Genomic DNA, 26,258 nt, shown 5'->3' with positions numbered 1-26,258 from the left:
ATCTTAGGGTGACAGAAAAGCAAGAGAGAGAAAGAGTGGCAGGGGATGGGGAGAGAGGGAGAGAGAGAGAGAGAGAGAGAGAGAGAGAGAGAGAGAGAAAGTCTCAGAAGAGAGAGATAAGAGAGAGGTGGGGGGATTCCTGGGTGGCGCAGCGGTTTGGCGCCTGCCTGGAGACCCGGGATCGAATCCCACGTCGGGCTCCCGGTGCATGGAGCCTGCTTCTCCCTCTGCCTATGTCTCTGCCTCTCTCTCTCTCTCTCTCTCTCTCTCTCTGTGTGTGACTATCATAAATAAAAAATTTTTTTAAAAAGAGAGAGAGGTGGGGAGAGGACAGGAGGGAGGGGCCAACTTGGACCCAGAGCAATGGGGAGAAAGAATCAGAAAAACACATGAGACAGAGACAGAGCCCTGGAGGGAAAGACACAGAGAAAGGAAGAGCCAGAGCAAAGGACACTCACTCAGAGATGTGCAGACAGAGAGAGAGATGTGGACACAGGGAGAGATCTAGAGGAGCAAGAAACAGAGCTTCAGAGAGATGATCCCATCAAAGGCCTGGCGACCTGGCCAAGCCTTGTGAGCATCCAGCAGACATTATTTTTCTAGTCCATGTTGTGTGTGGGACTGGATCCCTTGTAATCCCAACCACAAGCCTCATTGACAGAGGGCACCAGCTAACGCTTACAGAGCATTGACGATGTTCGGGATGGTCTAAGCACTCTAAACACATCGACCTAGTCCCACAGCAACCTGACGCCGTAGGGACAACTATGAGCTCCTTTTCACAGACAGGGAGACTGAGGCATGCAGAGGGTTAAGTCAAGGTCACCAGCTAGCAGTCAGGAGTCAACACCCAGGCAGTCTGGCCCCAATCTGCCATGTTGAGTTCTCCAGTTTCAAGAGAGAGCTGGGGACCCTAAAGTCCTGGTCCCTAAATTTGCAAAAGTGAGAGTTCTTAGCCTGGAGTCCCAAGATTGATGGAAGGAGCTTCTTTCTTCTTTCTTCTTCTCCTTCCTCCTCCCCCTCCTCCTCCTCCTCTTCTTCTTCTTTTGTTTAAGAGGAAGTGTCAGGTTTGATCCAGTTGGTAGTGACATGAAATAGACCAGGCAAAGGTGGGTCGAGGCAAGCTTTTAATGGAAGCACTCTTGGGCGAGGTTCCGCGGCTCCGCAAGGGAGTGAAGCCAGGGAAGTCACGGGGCCAGCGAAGTCACTGGGCCAGGGAAGTCGCGCCCAAAGGGAGTACATGCAAGCTTTTTAAGGGGAGGGGTAAGGGATTGTGTCTGTATGGGGTGATAGGTATTAGGGCATATTACTAGTGGAGTCAGTACGGGGCGATAACTGCTTATGCCCATATAATGAGGGTTTGGGTAAGGTGCGGTTCCTGTTTCCTGCATAGGTCTTGTTTTTCCCGTGATGACGTGTCCTTGGGCGGTCTGCAAGTGGCGGGAATGTTCCGAGGAGGGGTAACAAGATGGAAGGTCCACCGCCATTTTGTTGGTGTCTCCCAATCCCCCATGATCCCGATGGCCCAACAGGAAGAACCCAATTTTTTTTAAAGGTTCTCTGCTTTTATTTTTTTTTTTTAAGATTTTATTTATTTATTCACGAGAGACAGAGAGAGAGAGGCAGAGACACAGGCAGAGAGAGAAGCAGGCTCCCTTTGGGGAGCCTGATCTGGGACTTGATCCCAGGACCCTAGGATCACAGGATTTGGGACTTGATCCCAGGACCCTAAGTCAGAGGTAGACACTCAACCACTGAGATACCCAGGTGCCCCTCCACCATGGTTATTATGAACCCTACATGTTGAGCACTGTTCTGAAGGATAGGGTGGGGGTCCACAGAGACCAAAGCAAACAATCACCCCAATGAATAAATTGGTGAGAATCTCTGTCCTCAGGGATGTTATTTGGACAGGAAGAGACACTGAATGCTCCGGGAGTTCTTCTTCAGAGTTCTTCGAGATGGCTTGCTCTTGCCTCAAGGCTTTTGCCCTTGCTGTGCCCTCTGCCAGGAATGTTTCTCCCTGTACCTTCCTAAGGTTGACTCTTAGAAGTCACCTCCTCAAAAAAGCCCTCCCTGACTACCCAATCTCCAGCAACCCTCATCAGGCAGCATCCAACATATTTCCTCGTTTCATTTTCTTCACAGTGTTTAACGCAAGCTGAAGTCATTGTATTTATTCAATGTGCTGCTTGCTCTCCGTAAGCCTCCCTCACCTGCTAGAATTTAACAGCCTTCACAAGGGAAGGGATTTTTTAGTGTCAGGTTCTTTGCTACAGCCTCTATGCATACAGTAATATGTAGTATGTGCTCACTTAACCTTTGTCGGTTGGTAATGGCAATAACTCATGTATAAACTCATGTATAACACTATAGACCACGAGAGGCTCTATCTGCCTTTCTCAGGAGTTTTAACTCAGTTAATCGCTCTGCAGGCCTTGGAGGAGGGGGTTGTGGATGGAGACAGTGAGACAAAGAGCTTAAGAAACTTGCTCCAGGGACACCTGTCTGCCTTCAGCTCTGGGCGGGATCCTGGAGACCCGGGATCGAGTCCCACATCTGGCTCCCTGCATGGAACCTGCTTCTCCCTCTGCCTGTGTCTCTGCCTCTCTCTCTCAGGCACAAATACAGAATCTAAGAAAACACAGAACAAAGGTTAAGAACCAGATCCCAAAATATGGTGGATTAACAAAGAATGCCCAGGCTGGAAATACTTTTGGGAGGGAAACTTCCTTCCTTAGATTTCACCAGAATATTACAGGGCTGGGTGCTGGGGACACAGCAGTGACCTAGGCAGCCTAGCACCTCCCTCTCATGTTGCCGGTAGGGAAGACAGCTGTTCCCCAGGCAGGCGAACCTCTCTCCAGGTCTCACTCCTGCTGACACGGGCTTGCTCAGGGACACATATCCAGCCCTCAGCTCTCCTCACCTCATATTTCCTGGCTTGGGGAAGATGGGAGTGAAACTGCCACTAGGCTCAGAGATACCTCCTTAGGGGAGGAATGAGAGGGAAAGGGACAGGATGGAGGAGTCAGGAGACAGGAGGACAGGGAGGAACAGAGGGAGGCTGGCTGTCCAAACTCCCGGACATCTCACCATCCCAGCCCACCCGCCTCTGCCTGTGCCTCCCATCCCAGGCCTGACCACTCTGTACTGTCGCTCTTGGGGGCAGGTTTGTGTGCTCTGTAAGGGCAGGAACCCCGGCTGTCTCCCTCTTTGCTGTGCCTCTGCTGCTCCAAAATAAATACTAAGGGACAACTTAAAAAGCAGAGAGCAGACTCCTGGAAAATTCCAGGGGAGAGATGAGGAGGCCTGAGTTGGTGCTGGAGAGGTGCGCAGCGGTGAAGGCAGGTGACCCTCTCTTTTCCACCTCCCAACTCCCTGGCACCACCCTCACCACCCCACCTCCCATCCCTCCTGTGCCCTGCCTTCCTCACCCATTCCCGACAAGGCAGGACCTCTGATTTCATAATCTCATTTCTGGCTCCTGCTGTTGACACTGTTTCCTTTAGAAACAAAACAAGCACCAACCTTGGCCGAGGCTGGCCCCTTCCCCACCCACACACAGAGCTGGCCCTGCGGGGAGGAGAGCGCATACCAGAGCAGCAGAGTGGGCTGTAGGGCAGTTAAGGCCATTGGAGGTCTCCTGGCCGGCAGGCCCGCGGCCGAGAGGGTAACCCGGAGCTCGTGTGCGCCCTGCAGTAGGAAGGCTGCAACCTCAAGGCCGGCGGCGCGGAGGAGGCGGGGAGGAGGGGGGGAGGCTGAGGCGGGTAGATCAGCTGCGGCTGCCAGGTTTCCCCGAACAATCACCAGCAATCACCACCGTCTTTGCTGTGTCCTGATGTTTAGAAGGGCCACACCTGACTTCTTTCTCTGCAGCCTGCCTTCCCCCAAGTGAAAGGGCCATTAGGTACCCGGAGGGTGGGGGGAGAGGGGAAACCATGAGGAGACAAGAGGGAGAGGCTATCCAGGGCAGCAGGGGAGGAGTGCTGAATGCTGGGACTACCATAGGACCCAATGAGTTTTTAATATCTTTTTATTGTTTTATTTTGGCAAAATACACATAACAGGGTTTACCATTTTAACTACCCGAAAGTGTACAATTCAGTGGTATTAACTATAGTCACAATACTGTGAAACCATTATCACCTCCTAGTTCCAGGACATTTTCACCACCCCGAATGGGAATCCCAAACCTATCAGACAGCTTCTCCCCAGTGCCCTCCCCAGCTCTTAGCAACCACTAGTTGAAGCTCTGTCTCTATGAATTTGTCTATTATGGACGTTCTGTGTAAATGAAAGCATATATAGTTGGCCCTTGAACAATAGGTTTGAATTGCATGTCCACTTATATGTGGATTTTTTTCAGTACAGTACAGTGCTGCAAATGTGTGTTCTCTTCCTTATGATATTTGTAATAACCTTTTCTCTAGCTTCCTTTAGTGTAAGAATACAATATATACTGCATCTAACACCCCAAGTATGTGTTAATCGACTGTTTGTGTTATTGGTAAGACTTCTGGTGAATAGTAAATATTAGTAGTTAAGTTTGGGGGAAGTCAAGGCTATATATGGATTTTCAACTACAAAGGAGGTTTGGGCCCCTAATCCCCATATTGTTCAAGGATCAACTGTGATATATGGTCTTCTGTGAGTGGCTTCTTTTACTTAACATGTTTTCAAGGCTTTTGATATATTGCAATGTTGTAGCATGCATCAGAATTCTGCTCCTTTTCATGGCTGAATAATATTCCTTTGTATGGATAGACCACATTTTGTTGTCAACGGCTGTTTGAGTTGTGTCCACTCTTGGTTGTTGTGAATAGATCTGCTACAAACATTCATGTTAAAGCTTTGGTTTGAACATCTATTTTCAAGGACCCAATGCTTTTTGAATTATTATGTTGGGTGAGTTGGCAAGTGAATTCCACTGATGTAGATATTAGTTTGTATGTTGTTATTTCCATCTCTGTCTTGTTTTCCTTTACTTTGGAACTAGTGTCAACTGCCGGTCTAGTTCCAGTGCAGGAAAATAGAATTAGCAAACCCCATTTATTTTTTCTCCTTTTCCAGCATTGTGTTTGTTTCTGTAGCAGCAGTGTACCAATCCTTCCTGTATATTTCCTTTTTGCTGGAAAATGTATGTTGAATCCAACTTTCTATAAAAATTAGAGAGGTGGGGTGCATGGGTGGCTCAGTTGGTTAAGCATGAAACTCTTGGTTTCAGCTCAGTTCATGATCACACAGTTGTAAGATCGAGCCCCAGATCAGGCTCTGCATTCAGTGCAAATTCTGCTTCAGATTCTCTCTCCCTCCCACTCACTCTCTTTCAAATAAATAAATAAAATATTTTAAAATATTAAAAAGAGGGAGGAAGAGAAAGAGGGCCACCTCACCCAAGGTCATGCCCTTCCTGGGACAGCCCACTTCAGTGAATGATGGAGATGTGGGGCAATTCTAATGGTCTGTATTTGCTCCCGAGAGCCCAGGAGTTGGCCAAGGCTGATGTTGTATCTACAATAGAGCTTAACTTCTCCCTCCACCCACTCCTGCTTCCTTCTCTCCCTTCTAAGTTGTTGGCTAATCCCAATAACACTCCCTAATAGATATCCTGCAAACAAAACTCCATATCAGGATGTGCTTCCCAAAGAACCCAACTTGCAATACCCATGAACTTCATGAAGCCAGTCATGTAAGTAGTTAGACGTTAACTGTGTTTTCCACTGGGAGAGCACCCATTGTTGTGGACACATTAAAAAGTACACTCAGGACTTGCTTACTACCTGCTGGCTGGCTGGCTGTCATGTGTCTTTCATGTTGTTATGTACCACATCTAATTCATACACGGAGGGAAACATAGAAGGAATCTGGAGAAAGAGTCTGAGAACTGATACCATTTCAGGAACTTTTAAGACCTTTGAGATCTTCAGAAGCCACCAGTTTCCTTGGCCTGGATTGTGATGACCCAAATGAATTCAGGTGAGCCCAGGTGAGCTTGCCAAGGATATCACTTCTGTGTTGTTCTGTTCTCATATTCTAAGCCATGTAAACTGTAAAACTTGTAAGTATGAAATAGTTGAGACTAGGTAAACTGGGTAGCTAGGATACAGGTGGAAACTCAACTATCACCATACAAACAAACATGCCTGATGGGTGCAGCTAAACCATACCCGCATGGCCTATTTCGTCAGATTAGGATGTGAGCCTGATACATGTTATAATCAGCTCCAGGTGACATAATGAAAGACAATAGACTGTGGGTGAAACAACATTTATTTCTCACAGTTCTAGAGGATGGGCAGTCCAAGACCAAGGTGCTAGCAGATTCATTTCTCAGTGAGCACCTTCTTCTGGCTTATAGATGACTGCCTTCTCCCTCTATCCTCACACAGTGGAGAGAGGATACATGGTGCCTGCTGTGTCTTCCTCTTTTTTTTTTTTTAAGATTTTATTTATTTATTTCAGAGAGATAGCATGAGAGCCTGCACATCGGGGGAGAGGCAGAGGGAGAGAGATAGCCTTTAAGCAGACTCTGCACTGAGCATAGAGCCCATCATGGGGTGATCTCACAACCCTGAGATCATGACCTGAGTCCAAACCAAGAGCTGGACACTTAACTGACGGCACCACCTAGTTGCCACCCAGGCACTCTGCTTCCTCTTCTGATAAGTACACAAATCTCCCCACTGGGGGCTCCAATAACATGAACTCATTTAAACCTAATATCCTCCTAATGGCCCCATCCCTTAATACCCTCACATTGGTAGTTAGGACTTCAACCTTTTAATTTGGAGAAAACGTAAACAGTACACTATCAGTGTTTTCTAGTTAATCACTTGAGATCTCACATACCTATAATAGCAAGAATCCAGTGTTTACATCTCCTTCCCAAATTATCAAGGAATCCAAGGGTTTTTCTCCCAAAGACATCAGTTTTTATTCCAGAAGCCAGGCAGAAAACAGGATTCTCCCCTGGGTTCACTCTCAGGGGGTATGCAATGGGAACTGCTGTGGCAATGCCTCCTCTGTCTGCATCAGCCAGGTTCTAGCATGGTGTAGATGGCACACTCACAAGGCTTCACCAAGGGGAGCTCAATGGTGGGCTTATCTGTGGACGTGTGGGCATGGCTAGGGGAGCCAGTGCTCAAGTAATAGCAAGAGCCAGAGGTGGTAATTATCTCTAAACCTGAGGAGCAAAGAGAGAGACCCATCACTGGAAGCCAGCAAGAGCTGGAGCAATGGAAAAGAAGCCAGGGATCTGTGACTAGACAAAGATGCAGCTATTGCCAAAACCATGGTGAACCAGGGAAGGACCTCTCTTTTCTTCTAGGACCTTCCCTTAGCTGAACCCAATTAGTAGAACCCAAAAGCCAAGGGGTGCAGTGGATGATCAGAGTCAGCTCTTGATTTTGCCCCAGCAATTCGGGCTCCCTGTGAGGAACCTGCTTCTCCCTCTACTTGTTCCTCTGCCTCTCTCTTTCTCTCTGTGTCTGTCATGAATAAATAAGTAAAATCTTATAGTAAAAAAAAGACTCCTGGGTGGCTCAGTGATTTGAGTGTCTACCTTTGGCTCAGGGCGTGATCCTAGGTCTGAGGATTGAGTCCCGCTTCGGGCTTCCTGTGAGGAGCCTGCTTCTCCCTCTGTCTGTGCCTCTGCCCCTCTCTCTCTGTGTCTCTCATGATCTTGCCCCAACATTGAGGATGCTCTTCTTGCATGCAGACAGCCACCTTCTCCCCGTATCCTCACATGGCCGAGAGAAGAAGCTCTAGTGTCTCTTCCTCTTCTTATAAGGTCACTATTCCCATCCTGGGTCTCCACTCTCATAGCTCCATCTAAACTTACTTTCCTAACAAGGGCCCCAGAGAACAGGGTTGAGGGAAGGGGCCAAGCGACTATCTAGCACACTTACCCACTAGTCTATAGACAGTTGTGCACACGCTTGGTCTCCAAGGTTATAGCTCTTGAAGTTCAAACTCCCATCCTCTGCTGTTTCCTCAGAGTACGCTCATCGTGCTTGAACGCTGGGACGGAAGTGTTGCTGGAAAGCACCAATGATACACCATGTTGGAACAAGTCTCCACCACACGTTTCCATGTCTTAATATTGAGAGCTTCACCCAGATTTCATTCATCGGAATGCTACAGCACAAACAGCCCTCAATTCTCAGCAACTCACTGAACAACGCAGGTTTGTTTCTCACTCATGTTATGTGTCTGAGGCTGAGCCTCAGCTCTATTCATCTTGTTGTGCTGGCACCATGCTGAAGAAATGGCACCAAGGTGAGGCATGCTCTTTAGGATGGAGAGGTGGAGATCAAAGACTGAGATGAACCACAAAGCATGGTTAAAGCCTCTGTTCAGAGGTGGGATACAAAATCTCCTTTTTTTTTTACACTGACCAAAGCAAGGCACATGACCAAGCCAGACAGGTGCATGGGGAGGTAACCACACTCACAGAGGCCCTTGGAGTCATGTGGCATCTTCTGAATGGGCATGTTCTCACCGAGGAGATTGGGTGGCTGTGAACAATAAGAGTCTACCACAAGTGCCTTGCAAATTGCCACCTTCCCTAGAATAGTTCTGCCTACCAGCAATTTTGGAGTGAGACAGCCTTCCATGAAGCACAAATGAAACTGTTGAATGCTTCTGTCAGAACACTGGCTGCCTATTCTTTCATATTTGTTTAGTTGAGAAACATGACTTAGGGGCACCTGGGTGGCTCAATGGTTGACCATCTACCTTTGGCTCAGGTCATGATCCCAGGGTCCTGGGATTGAGTCCACAGCAGGCTCCCCACAGGGAGCCTGCGTCTCCCTCTGCCTGTGTCTCTGCCTCTCTCTCTCTATGTCTCTCGTGAATAAATGAATAAAATCTCAAAAAAAAGAAAAAATAAATGTGACTTATGGTGCACATGGATGGCTCAGTCAGTTAAGCATCCTTGATTTAGGCTCAGGTCATGATCTCAGGGCTGTGAGATTGAGCCCCATGTCAGGCTTCCTCCTGGGCAAAGAACCTGCTTAAGATTCTCTCTCCCTCCGCCCCACTTCATCCCTTTCAATCAATCAATCAATCAATCAATCAGTTAATATCAGGAGATATTTCAATTCTAGGAAATGTAGTAACATAAACCATCACATTAATAGATCAAAGAGGAAAACCATATGCTCTTACTATGGCTAGACAGTGCTCCCGGTACTGCAGATACTACAGAGAGTGACATCGTACTGTAGAGGAAGTAGACAAGAAACAAATTAACACAGAAACAAGGTGTTGGCCAGTGAGTGTATCAATAAAATAAGACAGAGTAAGAAAATTAAAAGTAATTTAATTGGAGGGCTACTTTAAATAAGTTTATTCAATCTTACAAAGAGCCTTTATGCAGAGGTCTGGAGGATGAAAGTGAAGGCAGCTGAGAAATGAAGAGGAAAGAGAATCACAGGCAAAAGAACATCAAGTGCAACAGCCCTCAGCCTGAAAGGGCTTCCAGGGTTCAGGAAACAGAGAGATCAGTGGGACTTGAATGTGGTGATTGATGAGGGATGAGGCAGAGGATGACTCTGGCTAGGTCTGGAAGCCATGGGAATGAGTCTGGGTTCTTTTGTTTGTTTGTTTGTTTGTTTTAAAGATTTTATTTATTTTTTTCATGAGAGACACACACAGAGAGAGAGACAGACAGACAGACAGAGACAGAGACAGGCAGAGGGAGAAGCAGGCTCCATACAGGGAGCCTGACGTGGGACTCAATCCCGGATCTCCAGGATCACACCCTGGGCCAAAGGTGGCGCTAAGCCGCTGAGCCACCCCGGCTGCCCAGGGTTCTCCTGTTTGAATCACTCAACCCCTCAAAATTCAAAATCCAGGAAGGAGTACTTAATGGATCTGATATGGGTCATGTGACCCAGGGGACATGTATGGGCAACTTGGTCAACCCCAAGTAGATTTTATCTAATAGGGATTGGGAGGTACCCAGAGCTAAATACAGGTGCTGATACCTGAAAAGAGGGGAATGGGATCTGGGAAAGCCCAAACCAAAGACATCCATTGTATTACTTCAGTGGCACAAGAGCTTCACCCCCAGTGAGTAAAAATACATATTTCTCCATAGGAGCAATTATTGGAAAATGATATCAACATGAATCTCTCCTTCCTGGCTCTCTGTGATGCTGCCACCTCATCAGCCTTTGTACATTTGTTTCTCCCTCTGTTCAGGCACCCTTTCTTCTCGTTCCATAGAATTCCTTCCTCTGTAGCATCAGATGGTTTGGAGAGGTTGTGGAAGTCCCCAGTTCTTCAGGACTGGGAGAAACAGCCAACTGCCAGAAAGGCAACCACTCCTCAGCACCATGAACAGTGGCCCACAAACCTCCTTTTCCTTCCCAAACTCTTTCAACTTTATATGTCCCTGAGCCGTTTGACACTCCTCCAGTCAGAGGGAGAATCTGATGCCCCTTCTCTTAAATATGGGTATGACTTCCCAACTTGCTTCTATTTGAGTTTGGTGGATGAAGGGTCTGATTGGGCTGGTGAGGAAGCAAGGTCCAACTAGAATAATCTCCCTTTTGATGAACCCAGTTAAGGAAATGCAAGTAAAAATACCAAAAGTACTTTCATGGAACCCATTATGGGAATTAGGACTGTATCTAAATATCTCCCTCTGGAAACTCATAGCCTGTTCTGCTTCCCTCAACATACCAACTTATTCCCCTTTCTGTAGATCAACTTCTTCTAGATGGTTTTTAAAGATTTTATTTATTTATCTGAGAGAAAAAGAGAGCATTCCATTGTGTGCAAATGGGGGGAGGAGCAGAGGGGTGGAGAGAGTCCCTGTTGATCATGGAACGTGACCTGATGTTCAGTTTCATGACCCTGAGATCATGACCTGAGCTGAAACCAAGAGTTGGATGCTTAACCAACAGAGCCACCCAGGTGCCCTGTTCTAAAAGCTTTCAATTTGTGAACCCAGAAACTATAGCTCAGTGTATCTCTGGCTTTCCCTGACATTGCGTCTTACTCAAGCAAAGTGACGTTGGGTACATAGTGTCAAAAAAGAGAAATTGACTGATCTTACCCATGGATTGGTTCCTGTCCTGTCACCATGTCAGGTCATCCTTAGTCCAAATCACTGTGGCCAAAATGGTGTGGTAATATAGTAAAAATTATATCAATGGAAGAGACTAGGGGTGGGGAATAATTTCAAAATGTCCCTCTGGCCAAATTTTTGTTAGTCTCATTGCCCATCCAGCCTCTAGATGGTTGCTTTCTTTTGGCGCAGATGTGGAAACTTTGACCAAGAGGACAGAGTCACATGATATAAATCATGGAAACGTATGCAGAGGGAACCATCCAGCTTTTTTCTCAGAGGCAGTTACTGAGACTTTGATGGCTTCCCTTTTGGCACACTTTTCCAAGTATCTTCTGGACTCTCTCCTAAAGTACTGAATCCTCCAGGGTCCCTAAAAACTGTTGTAGCAAGAAAAACCTGGGGCAGGGGGCAGGGAAGGGGTCTACAAGGATGGACTCTGGCAGAACTCATGTTGCTAATGGCTTAAATGAATGTTTCGATGTGTGAATAAAAAAAAAAACAAACAACAACAAGTGGACGACTTAGGAGGAATGGATACTCTAATACATGTGGAACTGGTGGAAAGTGTGGACCTTTGGAGAAGAGTTGCTCTAGAGGTAAGAAGTGGTAGAAGTGCTCAGAACAAGCTATAGGTGAGACTCTGCCATCTTGAGCAGAGAAAGATGTCTTGGAAGGCTATAAATGAGTCATAGGCTCCATAGCTGCTGATAGTTGACCTCCAAACATTCTATCCTTCCTTTTTTTTTTTTTTTTGTTTTTTTTTTTGTTTTTTTTTCATTCTATCCTTCCTTGTCAGTCACTCAAGACTCAAAGTCCAAGGAATGAGCACTTGGTGAATATAAATTAGATCATGTGCCTGCCTCTGGCTGTACAGTGGCTGGGTGAGGGAAGAGCCTTACTCCCTGGGAAAGACTAAATTGTTCCAAAATTTCATTATTCTGTTATGAGACTATACACCCACATCCCTTGCCAAGTGCCTTTGCAATACCTGCCATTTGGGACAGAATATATAGCCCAGCCCCACTGATGTTGAGCTTGATCCTATGACTTTCTTTAACCAGTGGAATGCAAGCAGATGCTTTAAAACTGCTGGCCCAGGTTGAGTAGCTTCTTATGCTACTGTCATCTGCAAGAGAGAGTATGCCTGAGGTAGCAGCTTCCCTTTCACCTTGGGCCCCAGAAGGAAGGACTCCAGACTTTCAGTTGGATTCAGGTCTTAATAAACAGACTTTCTGGCAGATATATACACATTATGTATATACACATATATATGGTTTGAAAATGAATTATATATATAATATATATAATGTTTATATGTATTTTATATATATATGTATTATATATATAATACATTATCAAACCATATGGACACACCTACTACCTTGCCTGGCACATAAAAGGTCATTTCATTCATTCACTTATTCATTCATTCACTATCTTCCTGAGTCTTTTTGGCACACTATTACCCACTATTCCCCCTCCTTCTAGTCTTGCCCTTCCTTTCTTTAGTCTCTCCTTCTCTCCTTCCTCCTTACCCAATTGTTTTCCTCCTCCTGTTGCTCCTGTGTCCCTCTTGTCATCCATTCTCTGACACCAATTCAGTGTTCTGTAATTTGATTCCATTCTGATACTAATTGCCTGGGGTTAGCATCAGATTTCACATATTTAAGGGCTCTATCCCACAAGACTGCCCCTCTTCAGACACTGCAAGTTTTGGGTGTCCCCAAGCCACCCAGACTTCTACCTAGCTGGCTACAAATTCAGGGCTTCCTACAACCCTCTCATTAATTCACTAATTCACCAGAACAACTCACAGAACTTACTGTACTTAGGACTACAGTTTTACTATAAAAGATACAACTCAAGAGCAACTAAATGAGGAAGGCACACATAAGGCAAAGTCTGAGAAAGAGATGCAGAATTTCTGTGCCATCTCCTTGTGGAATATGGGCATCCTCCCAGCACAATAGTATGTTCATCAGCCAGGTGAGGACAAACTAGTTAGTTTTTATCTGGGTTTCATCATAGAGGAGTGGTTGATTAAATCATTAGCCATGTGATTAAACTCAGTCTCCAGCTCCATTCTCCTTCCCAGAAGACAGGCTAGTTTAAAGTTCTAGTTATCTAATCATATAGTTGGTCATTCTGGTTGACCAGCCACCGTCCTGTCTCAGGGTCCACTAGGAGTCACCTCATTAGCATAACAAAGTCCCAGGAACCAGGGATAACTACTATATATATTTTAACATATTTCATCTCATTTTCTTTCTTTAAAATTTGTCCTATTTGTTTCCCATAAAGAGACTGAATATATAGGGAAGAAGGACCCAGTTCCTCTCCCTGGTCCAGTAGGAGGAGGAGTCAGTCTCCACACCAGGTCCCTATGGGGGCAGGAGGATTTGATCTGTTTATTCAAATGACAAAAATAAAGGCAAGATCATCTTTAAATATCTCTTCCTCATCTAGACTAAGAGAATTGTCTAACTTTTCAGCAGTGAAGCTATAAAGGACTAAGTTCCAGGTAGAGAATATCCTGGGGTTAAGTGATCTTAGGAGCTTTATGCAAATCTCTTTCCCCAAGAAAGTCTGGAAGAAAACCCTCTGTGCACTTTAGTGAACAAAAAAAATCTATTTTTAGAATAAAGACTCTCATTCCAAGTTTTCCTGGCCCTGGCTAGACTTGTCTTGGGGGTGAATTATTGCTAAAACTGAGACTTCTGCAGGAAGCACTTCAACAAGAGGGAGGTTACAGGGGAGGTTCCAAGTTTTGCCCACCCCACTGATCTCCTTTGAGATATTGGAGAACCACTTCCTTTCTTAGATCCTAATGTCTAAGATGTAGGGTTGGTCTAGATAACGTCTTCCAGAATCAAGACTAGTTTAGGATATTTACTATTCTCCCAAAGCTATTTTAAGAGTCAAGTGTGATGATAACTTCAAAAGTGCTTTGTAAATAGAAATACACTGTAGATGGCCAGTGAGTTGGGGATGTCTTTTGCAGTCCCCTTGAGTGAAAATCTTTGCCCTAAATCAGTTCTCTATGTCTTCTCATTTGTTTCTTATCTTTGCCAGTTCTGCTCTCTCCTCATAGAGTTATCAGTGTCTGTCATGATTTTGTTCATTTATTTTCTCTTCCACTGAATGTCAGTTCCAGTATGGCTGGGGTGTCTCTCGGGTTTGCTGCCTAATCCCCACCTTGACAACCTAACATTTATCTGATGAAAGCTGGAGGCCTTATAAACTCCTCCCCTCCCCAAGTACTTTGGAAACGTTCAAACCTTCATCAAGTGTTGTTTTGTTTTGACTTGTTCTATAGGCAAAAATAAAGTCCCTTGTGAAAGGCAACTTCTTTGTGAATATTACAAAGGAATTAACAAATATGCACTTTGTAAAATGGAAAAATCACTTTATTACAATGCACCCTGCCACTCTGCTAAGATCTTTTGTAAATAGAAAAATTTTTGTTACAAAATGGAATTCTTGTAATTGCTGATGTGCTTTGTAAATGTGAAACTATTTTAAAAACTACAAAATGTTCTGTAAACAAGGAGTTCTGTATGCTACAGAACACTCTGCAAACTTCAAAGAGTTTCCTGAAGGCAAACAATATTCTTCAGTGCAAAATGATCTGTCCACATCAAATTCCTTTGCAAGTATAAAGTGCTCTTCAATTGCAAAACACTTTATATTTTGGAAAGATAAATAAATTGCTATATGCTTTATAATAAGTTATTGACAAGGGGCGAAGTCTCTTACATAGTATAAAGTACTGAGCACACTAAACTACAAAGTAATTTGTAAATAAGTACGTTTGTTGTCCTGCTTTGTTAAATATGAGATTTGTTGGTTATTCAATGTTATCTTTTTTCCCTCCTCTGGATCCTGAGTAGAATTCGTAGCTGCCTTGGCCAATGGAATGCACAGGAAGTAACACTGCTAGAATTCCAAGGCAAGGTGCTAGAAGGCAGTAGTTTCCACCTGGCTCTCTTTGTGCTCCACACTCCACTTAATGATTCCCTGTGAGATTCACTGCCAGCAACCCAATCTCATCCCTACTGAAGGATCTCTGGACTATTCCATCAGCTGCTCTTGAGCAAACTCAATCCCACAGCACAGTCATCTGCCAGAGCCCTTGGAAGAAAGACCAATGTCCTGTGTTCCTCTGAGTGTTAGAGTGTAGTTTCCACAGCTTTCTTTCTGACTACCTGCTCCCATTGAGCCTAAATCTTGCTGTCTATGGCCCCGATAGGGAAGGGAAGAAACACTGGTTAGGTCCACATGTGACCTCAACCATGATCCATCCCTCAGTTGGGAAGGTGCAGCTCAGACTCTCTAAAGACCATAATGCGAGATACAGTAAGCCCCTCACCCACCCCAGACCCCAGCCTCCTTTCTCCTGAGCACTGGTGTGATGCAGCTGCCTAGAGCTGAGGCAAAGAGGATGGAACAGGGAAGGGGGGATACTCTGGCTGACTAGGACCCCCTATCCTCACATCCATCCTCTCGGATATAGGAACTAGCTACCCCTCCCACCCTGCTCTATGAAATTGCCTCACTCCAGACATGCCTTGAATGGTCCCTCAGCATGGGGCAGGAGGAAAACCTAAGCACGGGGCTGATGGGACAGGTCACCCCTCTCCATGGAACCCCAGTGTCAAGAACTCAGCTTTGGGAGTCATTGGGCTCTGGTGTGTCAGGCTCTACCTTCAAGACAGTGATTTCACCTCCTGGAGGATTTATTTACTTGTCAGACACTGCAATGATACTCACTTGGTGCCAAGCACTGTTCTTGACACTGTCACTACTGTCTCATTTAATCTTCAACACCACCTGTGAAAAACATCTGGGAGGGGAGGTCTGGCCCTGCCCTTCCAGAGCCTCAAGTGAGAAAGCAGAAACTGAAGAACACCTGCCTTCCATTCCCCGATGAAGAGTAAAACAAACCCAGGGTCACCTTGCACACAAATGTCCACAGCAGCACTGTTGACAAGACCCAAAAGGTGACAACCCACATGCCAATTAGCTGATAAAAGGATAAACCAAATGTGGTATTTCCATACAGCAGAATATTATTTGGCCCTCAAAAATACAGTTTCCTTTTTTGGGTGATGGAGATGATTGGGAGCTAGACCAGAGACAATGGTTGCATGACACTGTGATTGTACTAAATGCCATTGAATTGTCACTTTAAGATGGTTAGTGGTTATTTTTATGTTATGTGAATTTTACCTCAAAAAAACAAAAACAAAAACAAAAACATGGTAGCACAGATACCCATTTGGTCCAGAAAGAGTGGAACTTTATTTTGATCTAATTGGTTTTGGTGAATAATATCGGAGAAATATGGGAGATATTTAGGAGTCACACAGCACAGGGTGCTGAGAGCTGAAGTGGCTTTTTCAACTCAAGGAAAGAACGGGAGGGTTGGGGGGTGGTTGGGTATAGGTGTGGGCCTCAGCTTCCCCAACTATGCTATGGATGGTGATAACACCAAGTTAGTGAAGGCATTTCTTGGCCCTGAAATCCAAGATTTTACCCTCCATCAACAGTGCAGGCCATCTGGGGATTAATGGTGAAGATAGCAGGCTGGACAAAGGAGAGACTAGAGAAAGGACTTTCCCCAGGGGAGAGTGAGCAGAGAGGAGTCAGGATGCCTCCACAGATTTCCTGTGGGCAGAGGTGGGGGCTAGATGGAAGGGCTGTGATAGGATCTGCATCCTTTCTCCCACTCCCTGGAGGGCAGGAAGCAGAGCTGGAACTCAGGGGGCATTTGTGCCAACTCATTCCTCTGAGGTGTGATGTCAATGTCTTCCAGGGCCTTGGGAGATCCCAAGGTGAAGTTCTGCAGCACTGAGGTCAAGAACAGGAAGAGCTCAGAGCAGGCCAAGTTCTTGCCCAAGTAGAGGTGTCTTCCTGAGGGTGTGATGGGGGGATGTGTCATTGGAGGAGCCCTTGGGAGCACTCTGTTGCTCTACCCCCACTCTCCTGGGATATTTGCATGTTCATTTACATAACTTTACATGTGAAGTACTTCTCCTTTTCTTGTCCTCAATACTAAAAACACCAGTGTATGCATGCACACAGGTTTCTATCTGTTCCCACCTCTTCTCAGCCTGTCCCATACTGTGACCTCCCCTGTGTCTCTTGGTCCCCAGTCTTGGCCTGTTAGGAGTTCTCTATCTTTCTACATGCTCAGCTGAGCCAATCTTTTGAGAAAATGTGCAAATAGTGGAAAGAATCTTGCTAGTATGCCCTGAGTATGAGGAATCATGAGAAAGATAGAGGAGAATTGAAATCTCTGGGGTCCTGGGCCTAGACCAATATGCAGTAGGCGGGCACAGTATTGAACAGGTTATGAAGATATAGAACTACTTCTGAACCCCCAGTGTGTAGCCACTGATCTAAGCTTCTGAATGTCCCACTTTTCTGGTCACCTTGGCCTTTTCCAAGCCCCCAGACCCTGCCCACAATCAGCAGCTAACAACATAAGCCTCCCAGACCCAGTCTCCATATCCCAACAGGTGGCAGTTCTGATTGGTCAGTGGGCCCCATAATGTTTGATAAACATTCAGAATCACACCTCTGCCTTTTATATCTCCCTGCAGGATGGGGCCAATGACACAAAAATGTCCTGTCCAGATGGAGCCTTCAATATCCCACTGACTTTAGCACAGGCCTGTTTCTACTGGCATAGCCAAGGGTGGGCAGCAAACATGTCCTGGGCTGGGCCACAGTGTGTACTGCATCCTGTTGACCCACACCCTCAGTGGGAGAGGGAGGTGGCCCAGAGAGCTGCCTTTCACAGTGTGGTGAAGGGAACGGTAGTTCACAAATAGCCATGGCCTATTTCTGGGTGCATAAAACATCTCTGCCATGTTGAATTTGGATACAACTTGCTTTGTCCAGTGAAATCAGGGCTAAATTGATTTTTGTCATGGAGGTGTGCACATGTCAGGACAGGCTCCAATTTCTCCCATCTCTACAGGGGGCAGAGGGAGAAGCAGGCTCCACCCAGGGAGCCTGATGTGGGACTTGATTCCGGTTCTCCAGGATCATGCCCTCGGCTGAAGGCGGCGCTAAACCGCTGAGCCACCCAGGCTGCCCCTATTTTTTAAACAGATCAAAAGAGAAAAACAATTTGACCATCATGACAGGAGCAGAAAAGTTATTTTAGAATACACACACACAAACTCCTGATTAAAATGTTTAAAAATGGGGGTGCTTGGGTGGCTCAGTCCAACTCTTGATTTTGGATCAGGTCATGATCTCAGAGTCCTGGGATGGAGCCCCGGGTTGGGTTCCACTCTCAGTATGGAGTCCTCTTGAGATGCTCTCTCTCCTTCTGTACCCTGCACCCTGCTCTTTTGCGCATGCTCTCTTTCTCTAAAATAAATAAATAAATCTTTTAAAAAATGTTTGAAAATGAGTAACCTGATGTAAAGTAGAGGCAGAAAGGGTTTTTCCTTAATTGGATATAAAATGGAGAAAAATATATGATAGAATAACCAAGGGCACTTGGGTGCCCAAGGAGGTTAAGAGTCTGCCTTTGGCTCCGGTCATGATCTTCAGGTCCTGGAATCCAGCCCCATATCAGGCTCTTTGCTCAGCGGGAAATGTGCTTCTTTCTCTTTCTCCTGCCCCTCCTCACTGCTTGTTCTCTCTCTCTAACAAAAAAATTTTTTTAACTAAGAAAGAAAGAAAGAAAGAAAGAAAGAAAGAAAGAAAGAAAGAAGAAAGAAAAAGAGAAAAGAGAATAACCACAAAATACCTGGAAAGGGCTATACCCAGCAGTAAGCTTAATAGAGGAAAAGAAAAGATTCCTTCAGAATGTTAAGAATTAGACAAGATTGCTCACTATCACTACTATTATTTAACATGATTCTGGAAGTCTTGGCCCACGGAATTAAGGAAAACATATGGATTAACATAGGAGAATACTAAGTCAAATATCCTCAGTGCAGATTCTAACACCAATTATCTGGAAGACCTAAGGGAATAAATGAAAAGCTGTTCTCTATAAAAGTGATATAAGGAAATTGTCGAATTTTGACAAAAATATCCTACCAAAAAAAGCCCACGGGATTTCTGATATACTAATTAAAACCATTTAAAATACTATATTAAAAGAGTGCTATGGGCTAAATTGTGTCTCCCTTCCACCCCAATCCATATGTTGCCCCATACCTATCAGCATGATGGTATTTGGAGAAGAGAAATTCCAGAGGAAACTATGTTTCAGTGAGGTCACAAGGGTGGGGTCTGTATGATGGGATTAGTGTCTTTAAAAATGAGGAAGAGACACCAGAGCTCACTCTCTCTGCCATGTGAAGACACAGCAAGAAAGCAGCCATGTGCAGGCCAGGAAGAGAGGCTTTGCCAGAAACCAACCATAGTGACACCCTGATGTTAGATTTCCAGCCTCCAGAATTATGAGAAAATAGGTTTGCTGGTGAAGCCCCCCAGTCTGTGACATTTTCTTTAGGAAGCCTGAGCTGAGGGACACCTGGGTGGCTCAGCGGTTGAGCATCTGCCTTCCACTCAGGGGTGGTCCTGGGATCAAGTCCCACATCGAGCTCCCTACATGGACCCTGCTTCTCCTTCTGCCTATGTCTCTACCTCTCTCTCTCTCTCTCTCTCTCTCTCTCTCTCATGAATTCATGAATAAATAAAATCTTAAAAAAAAAAAAGGAAGCCCAAGCTGAGTGAGACAAAGAGGCTGTATGATCAAGAGCCACAATCTCCTCCTGTGTTTCTTAGAAATAAATTTAGCAAGAAATATGCATAACTTAATTAAGAAAACAAAAGTCCAAGATGCCACCAAATCATACAAGAGTTGATTCAATGGACATACTATCTTTTTGACTCGGATATATCAAATTTCTCAAGTTGTCAAAGCCATCCAAATTAATCTGCAAATTAGAATAAAACTCCAGTGGGATTTTTTGAGACATTGAAAAAAATTTCTGAAGTATACTTGGAAGAAAAACAAGGGCAGCCCGGGTGGCTCAGCGGTTTAGTGCTGCCTTCAGCCCAGGGCGTGATCCTGGAGACCCGGATCTAGTCCCACGTCGGGCTCCCTGCATGGAGCCTGCTTCTCCCTCTGCCTTTGTCTCTGCCTCTCTCTCTCATGAATAAATAAATAAAATCTTAAAAAAAAAAGAAAAGAAAAGAAAATGCGTTACAAAAACCATGTAGGGGCATCTGGGTGGTTCAGTGATTGACTGTCTGCCTTTGGCTCAGATCACAATCCTGGGGTCCTGGGATTGAGTCCTGCATTGGGCTCCCTGCAGGGAGCCTGCTTCTCCCTCTGCCTATGTCTCTGCCCCTCTCTGTGTGTCTCTCATCAATAAATAGATAAAATGTTAAAACAAACAAACAAACATATAACTATCCAAGTTAGAGGGGTACCTGGGTGGTTCAGTGGTTGAGCGTCTGCCTTTGGCTCAGGGTGTGATCCTAGGGTCCTGGGATGGAGTCCACAATCAGGCTCCCCAACAAGGAGCCTACTTCTCCCTCTGCCTGTGTCTCTGCCTCTCTCTGTGTGTCTATCATGAATAAATAAATTAAATACTTTTTAAAAACTATCTGAGAAGTAAGAGTAATGGAGGGGGACTAGCCCCTGTAAAATATTAGAACATATTACACAGGTATAATAATCCAAATAGTATGGTATAGCTAGAAAAGACAGATCAGTGAATCATTGTGGATATGGGTCAGTGTAAGTAAGCCAGAAATAGACCTAAGGAGATTTAAAATGCTAGCATATGATAAATTTCAAGTCAGTGGCTAACAGTCAAATTATTTGATAGGTGAATCAAGGCACTTGCATAGCCACAAAAGTGAGTGGATACTGCTTCCATTTTTATGCCCTAGGGCTTGGATTTCAACAACTGGCTAATAAGAAATAAATCAAAAAACTTTTAATTAAAAAAAAGAAATAAATAAATTCACTATCCTCTTTTCCCTTCCCTACTGTTCTCTTTTTCTTCTTACCTTTCTTATATCTACCTACCTATTATCTAGCTGTCTAACCATCACCTACCTTTGTGTTTGTGCATATATTTAACAAAAAATGTGGAAGGACATCCTCTATGATATTAACAGGTTTGGGGTTTGGAGCTCCTCTCTACTTGCTAGATGGGATGCTTCCCAATTCATGAATCACTTAATAAAGTCAATTAGATTTTTTTTTAAAGTCTGATTTTGGTAGTGAATTACAGGTGATTTTCACTTTCAATTTTATAGCTTCCTTGCTTATGTAAAAATTAGAAAAACACAATAAAGTTATTTTTATTTTGAAAGAAAGGCTCAAATGCCTTTCCCAATTCTTGGCACATAGCAGATGCTCAGTAATGGATCATTCATTTGTCTATTCTTTGTGTGTGCATGTGTGATTATGTGCATGTCTTTGTCTTTCATTTCATCTCCGTCATTGACTTCGTCTCTATCTTCTCCATTATACCACCTCCTTTTCCTTCTCCCCACACCATCTTTGTCTTTGTAGATTTTTTGCATTTCCCCCCTCCCCCCCCGAATCCTCATCTTTTTCAAAAATCTTCACCCAGTGTTTGGGGCTGGACAAAGGGAGAAAGTTACACAAAAGGGAGGTGGCGAGCAGGAGTTCTAGATAGGTGGGGAAGGGCCCAGCTTACCCAGGGAGAATGGGCTAAAAGCCTCTTGTGTCTTGAAGTGGCCTTCTGCATCCAGGAAGTGGCCAGGGTGGATTGCTTCTGGTTTCTCAAAGGGGCATGGGTCATGGAGGACAGAGCTCAAAATGGGATACACAGTAGTATCCTAAGATATCATCAAAGCCAAGAGGACCCAAATGGGCATAAATAAGGAGTGGCTGAATCAATTATGGCACATCCACAGTTGATAATGAGCTTCATTCACTGGATGGCTCTACAGCTAATGGCTGATATATTGAATAATTTTGGCCCATTTTGTTAATAGCTGTGTCCCAAGCCTTCAGGTATTCCCAAAGACTATCCTGTCTCCTCTTCCCCAAGACCCTTTGGGCTTCTCCATAATCCATCAACTAAAAGGTTCACATTTGGCCCAGCAGAAGCCTCCAACACCCAACTCAAAAAAATAAGAGCCAGGATTTACAGGTATACCTCAGAGACATTACAGTTGTGGTTCTAGACTACCACATTAAAGTGGATAGTACAATAAAGTAGATCAAATGAATTTTTTTTATTTCCCAGTGCATATAGAAGTTACATTTACACTCTGCTATAGTCTCTTAGGTGTGCAATAGCACTGTGTCTGAAAAAGTTTAATAGTAAAAATTAATTAATTTTGGGCAGCCCGGGTGGCTCAGCGATTTAGCACTGCCTTGGGCCCAGGGCCTGATCCTGGAGACCCGGGATCAAGTCCCACATCGGGCTCCCTGCAAGGAGCCTGCTTCTTCCTCTCCCTGTGTCTCTGCCTCTCTCTCTCTCTCTCTCTCTCTCTCTCTGTGTCTCTCATGAATGGATAGATAAAATCTTTTTAAAAACTAATTAATTTTAAAACACTTAATTGCTAAAAAATGCTAACCATCATTTGAGCTTTCAGCAAGTCATAATCTTGCTGATCAAGAGTCTTGTGCAATGTTGATGGCTGCTGACCAATCAGGGGGATGGTTGCTGACAGTTGGAGTGACTCTAGAAATTCCTTCCTTCCTTCCTTCCTTCCTTCCTTCCTTCCTTCCTTCCTTCCTTCTTTCCTTCCTTCCTTCCTACTAAAGTAAGCTTTAGTAAGCCCCATTGTGGGGCTTGAACTCAAGACCCTGAGATCAAGAATCACATGCTCTACCAACTGAGCCAGATGGGAGCCCCTGGTTGTGGCAATTTCTCAAAATAAGATAACAATGAAGTTTGCATCACTGATTGACTCTTCTCTCACAATTTCTCTGTAACATGTGATGCTTTTGCATATCATTTTATCCACAGTAGAACTTCTTTCAAAATTAGAATCAATCCTCTCAAACCCTGCCACTGCTTTATCATATAAGCACATGAGTATAAGAATATGTGATATTCTAAATCTTCTGTTGTCATTTCAACAGTTTTAACAGCATGTTCCCTAGGAGTTGATTCCATCTCAGATCACCTGAAAAAATATAATAATGATGAAAATATTTCAAATATTTAAAAAATTACCAAAATATGACACAGAGACGTGAGGTGAGAAAATGCTGGTGGAAAAAATGGCACTGAGAGACTTACTTGACACAGAGTTCCCACAACTTTCAATCTGTAAAAACCCAATATCTGCAAATTGCAAAAAAGTGACATGCAATAAAGTGAGGTATGCCTGTATTCTCATGGGTTAGTGCTCATTAGGAGATTAGATATTGTGACTATTACCCCTAGGTATATCTATGCTTGAGAACACGTGCAGCCACAGAAAAAAATGCCTTAGAATCATAGGTATTGACTTGCAAATATATTGACAGCATACTGTTGATATATTATAAAAAGGAAAGACACACACACAAACACACAATAAAAGATAAGTTGCACATTGCAATGATATGCACATGAAGACAGGAGGGAAGAAGACAGGCACACTGGACACAAATATCAAAGTGATAGATAAAATAGGAACTGATATGGGGCACACCTGGGGGGCACACCTGGGTGGCACAGTCAGGCCTCTGACTCTTGGTTTTGCCTCAGGTTGTGATATCAGGGTCATGAGACAGAGCCCCGTGTTGAGCTCTGCATTCAGCCCATAATTTGCTTAAGACTCTCTCTTCCTCTGCTTCTTCTTGCTTCCTCTCTCCCTCTCTCTCTGCCCCCCCATTCTCTCTCTCTCTCAAATAAATAAATAAATAAATCTTTAAAAAATATAAGCTGTCTTTGTATGTGTATATGTAAGGTACATGTTCATATAAACTTAAAGAAATTATGGAAAGAGAAACATCAAACTTTGAATTTTTCTTATGAAGGAGGAAGGTAGGGGAGATGACAAATGGCTTTTTAAAATGACAGCTCTATTATATGACATATATCAATAAGAATATGGGTTTTTTTAAGCATATCGAGGCAGAAGCAGAAGAAGAAGGTGACAAAGAAGAGGAAGAGGAGGAGCTAGGAGAGGACATTTATAAAATCTCTCTCCCTCCCATAGAAGTCTGGAATTTAAAATTCTCATTGTAGTCCAACAAACCAGAGACATAAGCCATAAGACTGCACCAAGATTCTGTGGCCTCACCTTAGGGAGATGATAACTGTGGAAGTGAGTGTCCTTGGTGACACAGTGGGGAATGCCAAGGGGGATGATGTCACTGAATCTCTGAATTTCCTGGATGACAGCATGTGTATAAGGCAATTTTGCCAGATCTTCAAGGGTGTGGGCCAATAATTCTGTCAATCTCCACCTCGACTTTCTTTAAATATAGCAAGGGTGGAAGGGAGAATAACATCAATGAATGCCAATGATGGTGAGCTTAACAAAGTCACCCAAAAGATGTCCTGCAGGCTGGCGGGTGTGTGTGTATGTATGTGTCTTGAAATCTTTCCTAAGATGTTGGGTTATTATTGTTCCTTCTTAGTAAAAGCATTGAGAAAGAAAGTCAATGGCTTCATTGTGGAAAAGTCTTGCCTGATGTTTCCATTCTTAGTTAGGAGTGGGGGTCACTTGGGTAAGGATGGATGAAGTTCATTCAACACTTAAGGCTAATTTTTTTAAATGGATGTGGCTGGGACTGTCATATCCTTTTGTCCCAGTAACTTGTTATATGACTTGAATAAGCCACTTCCTCACTCTGGCCCTGAAATTGATTACCTGCAAAATAGGGGAATTTGATTAGATCAGATTTTCTCTAAGTCTGATCTGCAGACTGTCAGAAGAAGAACCAATTCAGGGGCTTTTTAATTAGTTGTACATCAACAGCATACTCCAAAGAGTCACGTTCTTTGTCAACCTCCAAATGTTCTGCCTAGAGCCATGTGCCTTTGTAGACTGCAAAATGCTTTGTGAATGATACTCCTTGTGACTGGAGCACACTTCCTAAACTATAAAGCATTTTACAACTCACCTTAGATAATTTATAAGTATGAAAGTACTTTTCTAACCATAGGGTGCTCACTGAATGAAAAACTGTAAATTAAACTGTAATTAAACTGTAAATTATCCTGTCAACCTCAAAGTCTTTTGTTAGCAGCAAAGCTTTATAATAAGTTGCTGATCCCTACAGGAGTGGATCTTTGCTGACAGAAGTTGTTGGTCACCCATCACGTGACCACCTTCCAGCAGGGTTGCAAGACCCTCAACTCTTTCTGACCCTCATTCACCATAAGTCCAGCTCACCTAAAACATCAGGTTCTTAAGAAGAACCCCATACAAGAGAGTGGTACTGGAGCTCTGTGCTGGCGAAGAACAATGAGAGCATTGTGTAGATGAGGTTCGGTTCATATAGTGGAACTCACTCTCAGGATCAGAGCTTTCCTGGGGATAGTGAGAGACAATCTTTAATATCTCCCCTTGCAAAGATTCCCAAATTGATCCACCAGGGCCTCCCTCACTGCTCTGTACCCACACAGGGTGATGACAGGCCGGGGTCCCAGGTAGACTGTGAAGACATCCCCATACTTCTTCCGCAGCTGTGGAGGCAGGGTCCGGCTCTCACTCATTCACTCAAGACAAGAGTCTCCACCCTCACACCTGGATCACAACCTCCAGCCTAGCCTAACCACTGTCATCCTTCCCCATCACATATTTATCAAGGAAGAATTGAAACCTGAACTCAGTGGCCTCCTTCAAGACTCCCTCGTAAGCCCTTGCCCAAATGTTCTCTTAGCTTCTCCAAGAACTCTCAGCTTTGAATTTTCAAAATGACAGAGACTCCTTACATGTGAGCTCTGGTACCTCTCCTTTCCAACACCTGCAGGACACAGCTCAAAGCTTCATGTCTATCATCATTTCTCCTTCCAATCTACCTTCCCTGCCTTCCTTCTTTTTTTTTTAAGATTTATTTATTTATTTATTTATTTATTTATGATAGACACACAGAGAGAGAGAGAGAAAGAGAGGCAGAGACACAGGCAGAGGGAGAAGCAGGCTCCATGCCAGGAGCCCGATGTGGGACTCGATCCCGGGACTCCAGGATCGCGCCCTGGGTCAAAGGCAGGCGCCAAACCACTGAGCCACCCAGGGACCCCCCCCCCCCGCTTTCCTTCTTATA

The 26,258-nt window shown here is 44.4% G+C and overlaps 1 protein-coding gene across 1 annotated transcript in view; it reads right to left on the bottom strand.

Moving 5' to 3' along the window:
- Positions 1 to 26,258, bottom strand: part of LOC140625063 (cytochrome P450 2G1) — a 49,844-nt gene that overhangs the window by 23,102 nt on the left and 484 nt on the right. The window lies entirely within an intron of this gene.

Source organism: Canis lupus, chromosome 1, assembly GCF_048164855.1.
Source record: "Canis lupus baileyi chromosome 1, mCanLup2.hap1, whole genome shotgun sequence".
Taxonomy (NCBI): Eukaryota; Metazoa; Chordata; class Mammalia; order Carnivora; family Canidae; genus Canis; species Canis lupus.
Note: the sequence above shows the minus strand (reverse complement) of the source record. Positions and strands in the feature narration are given on the sequence as shown.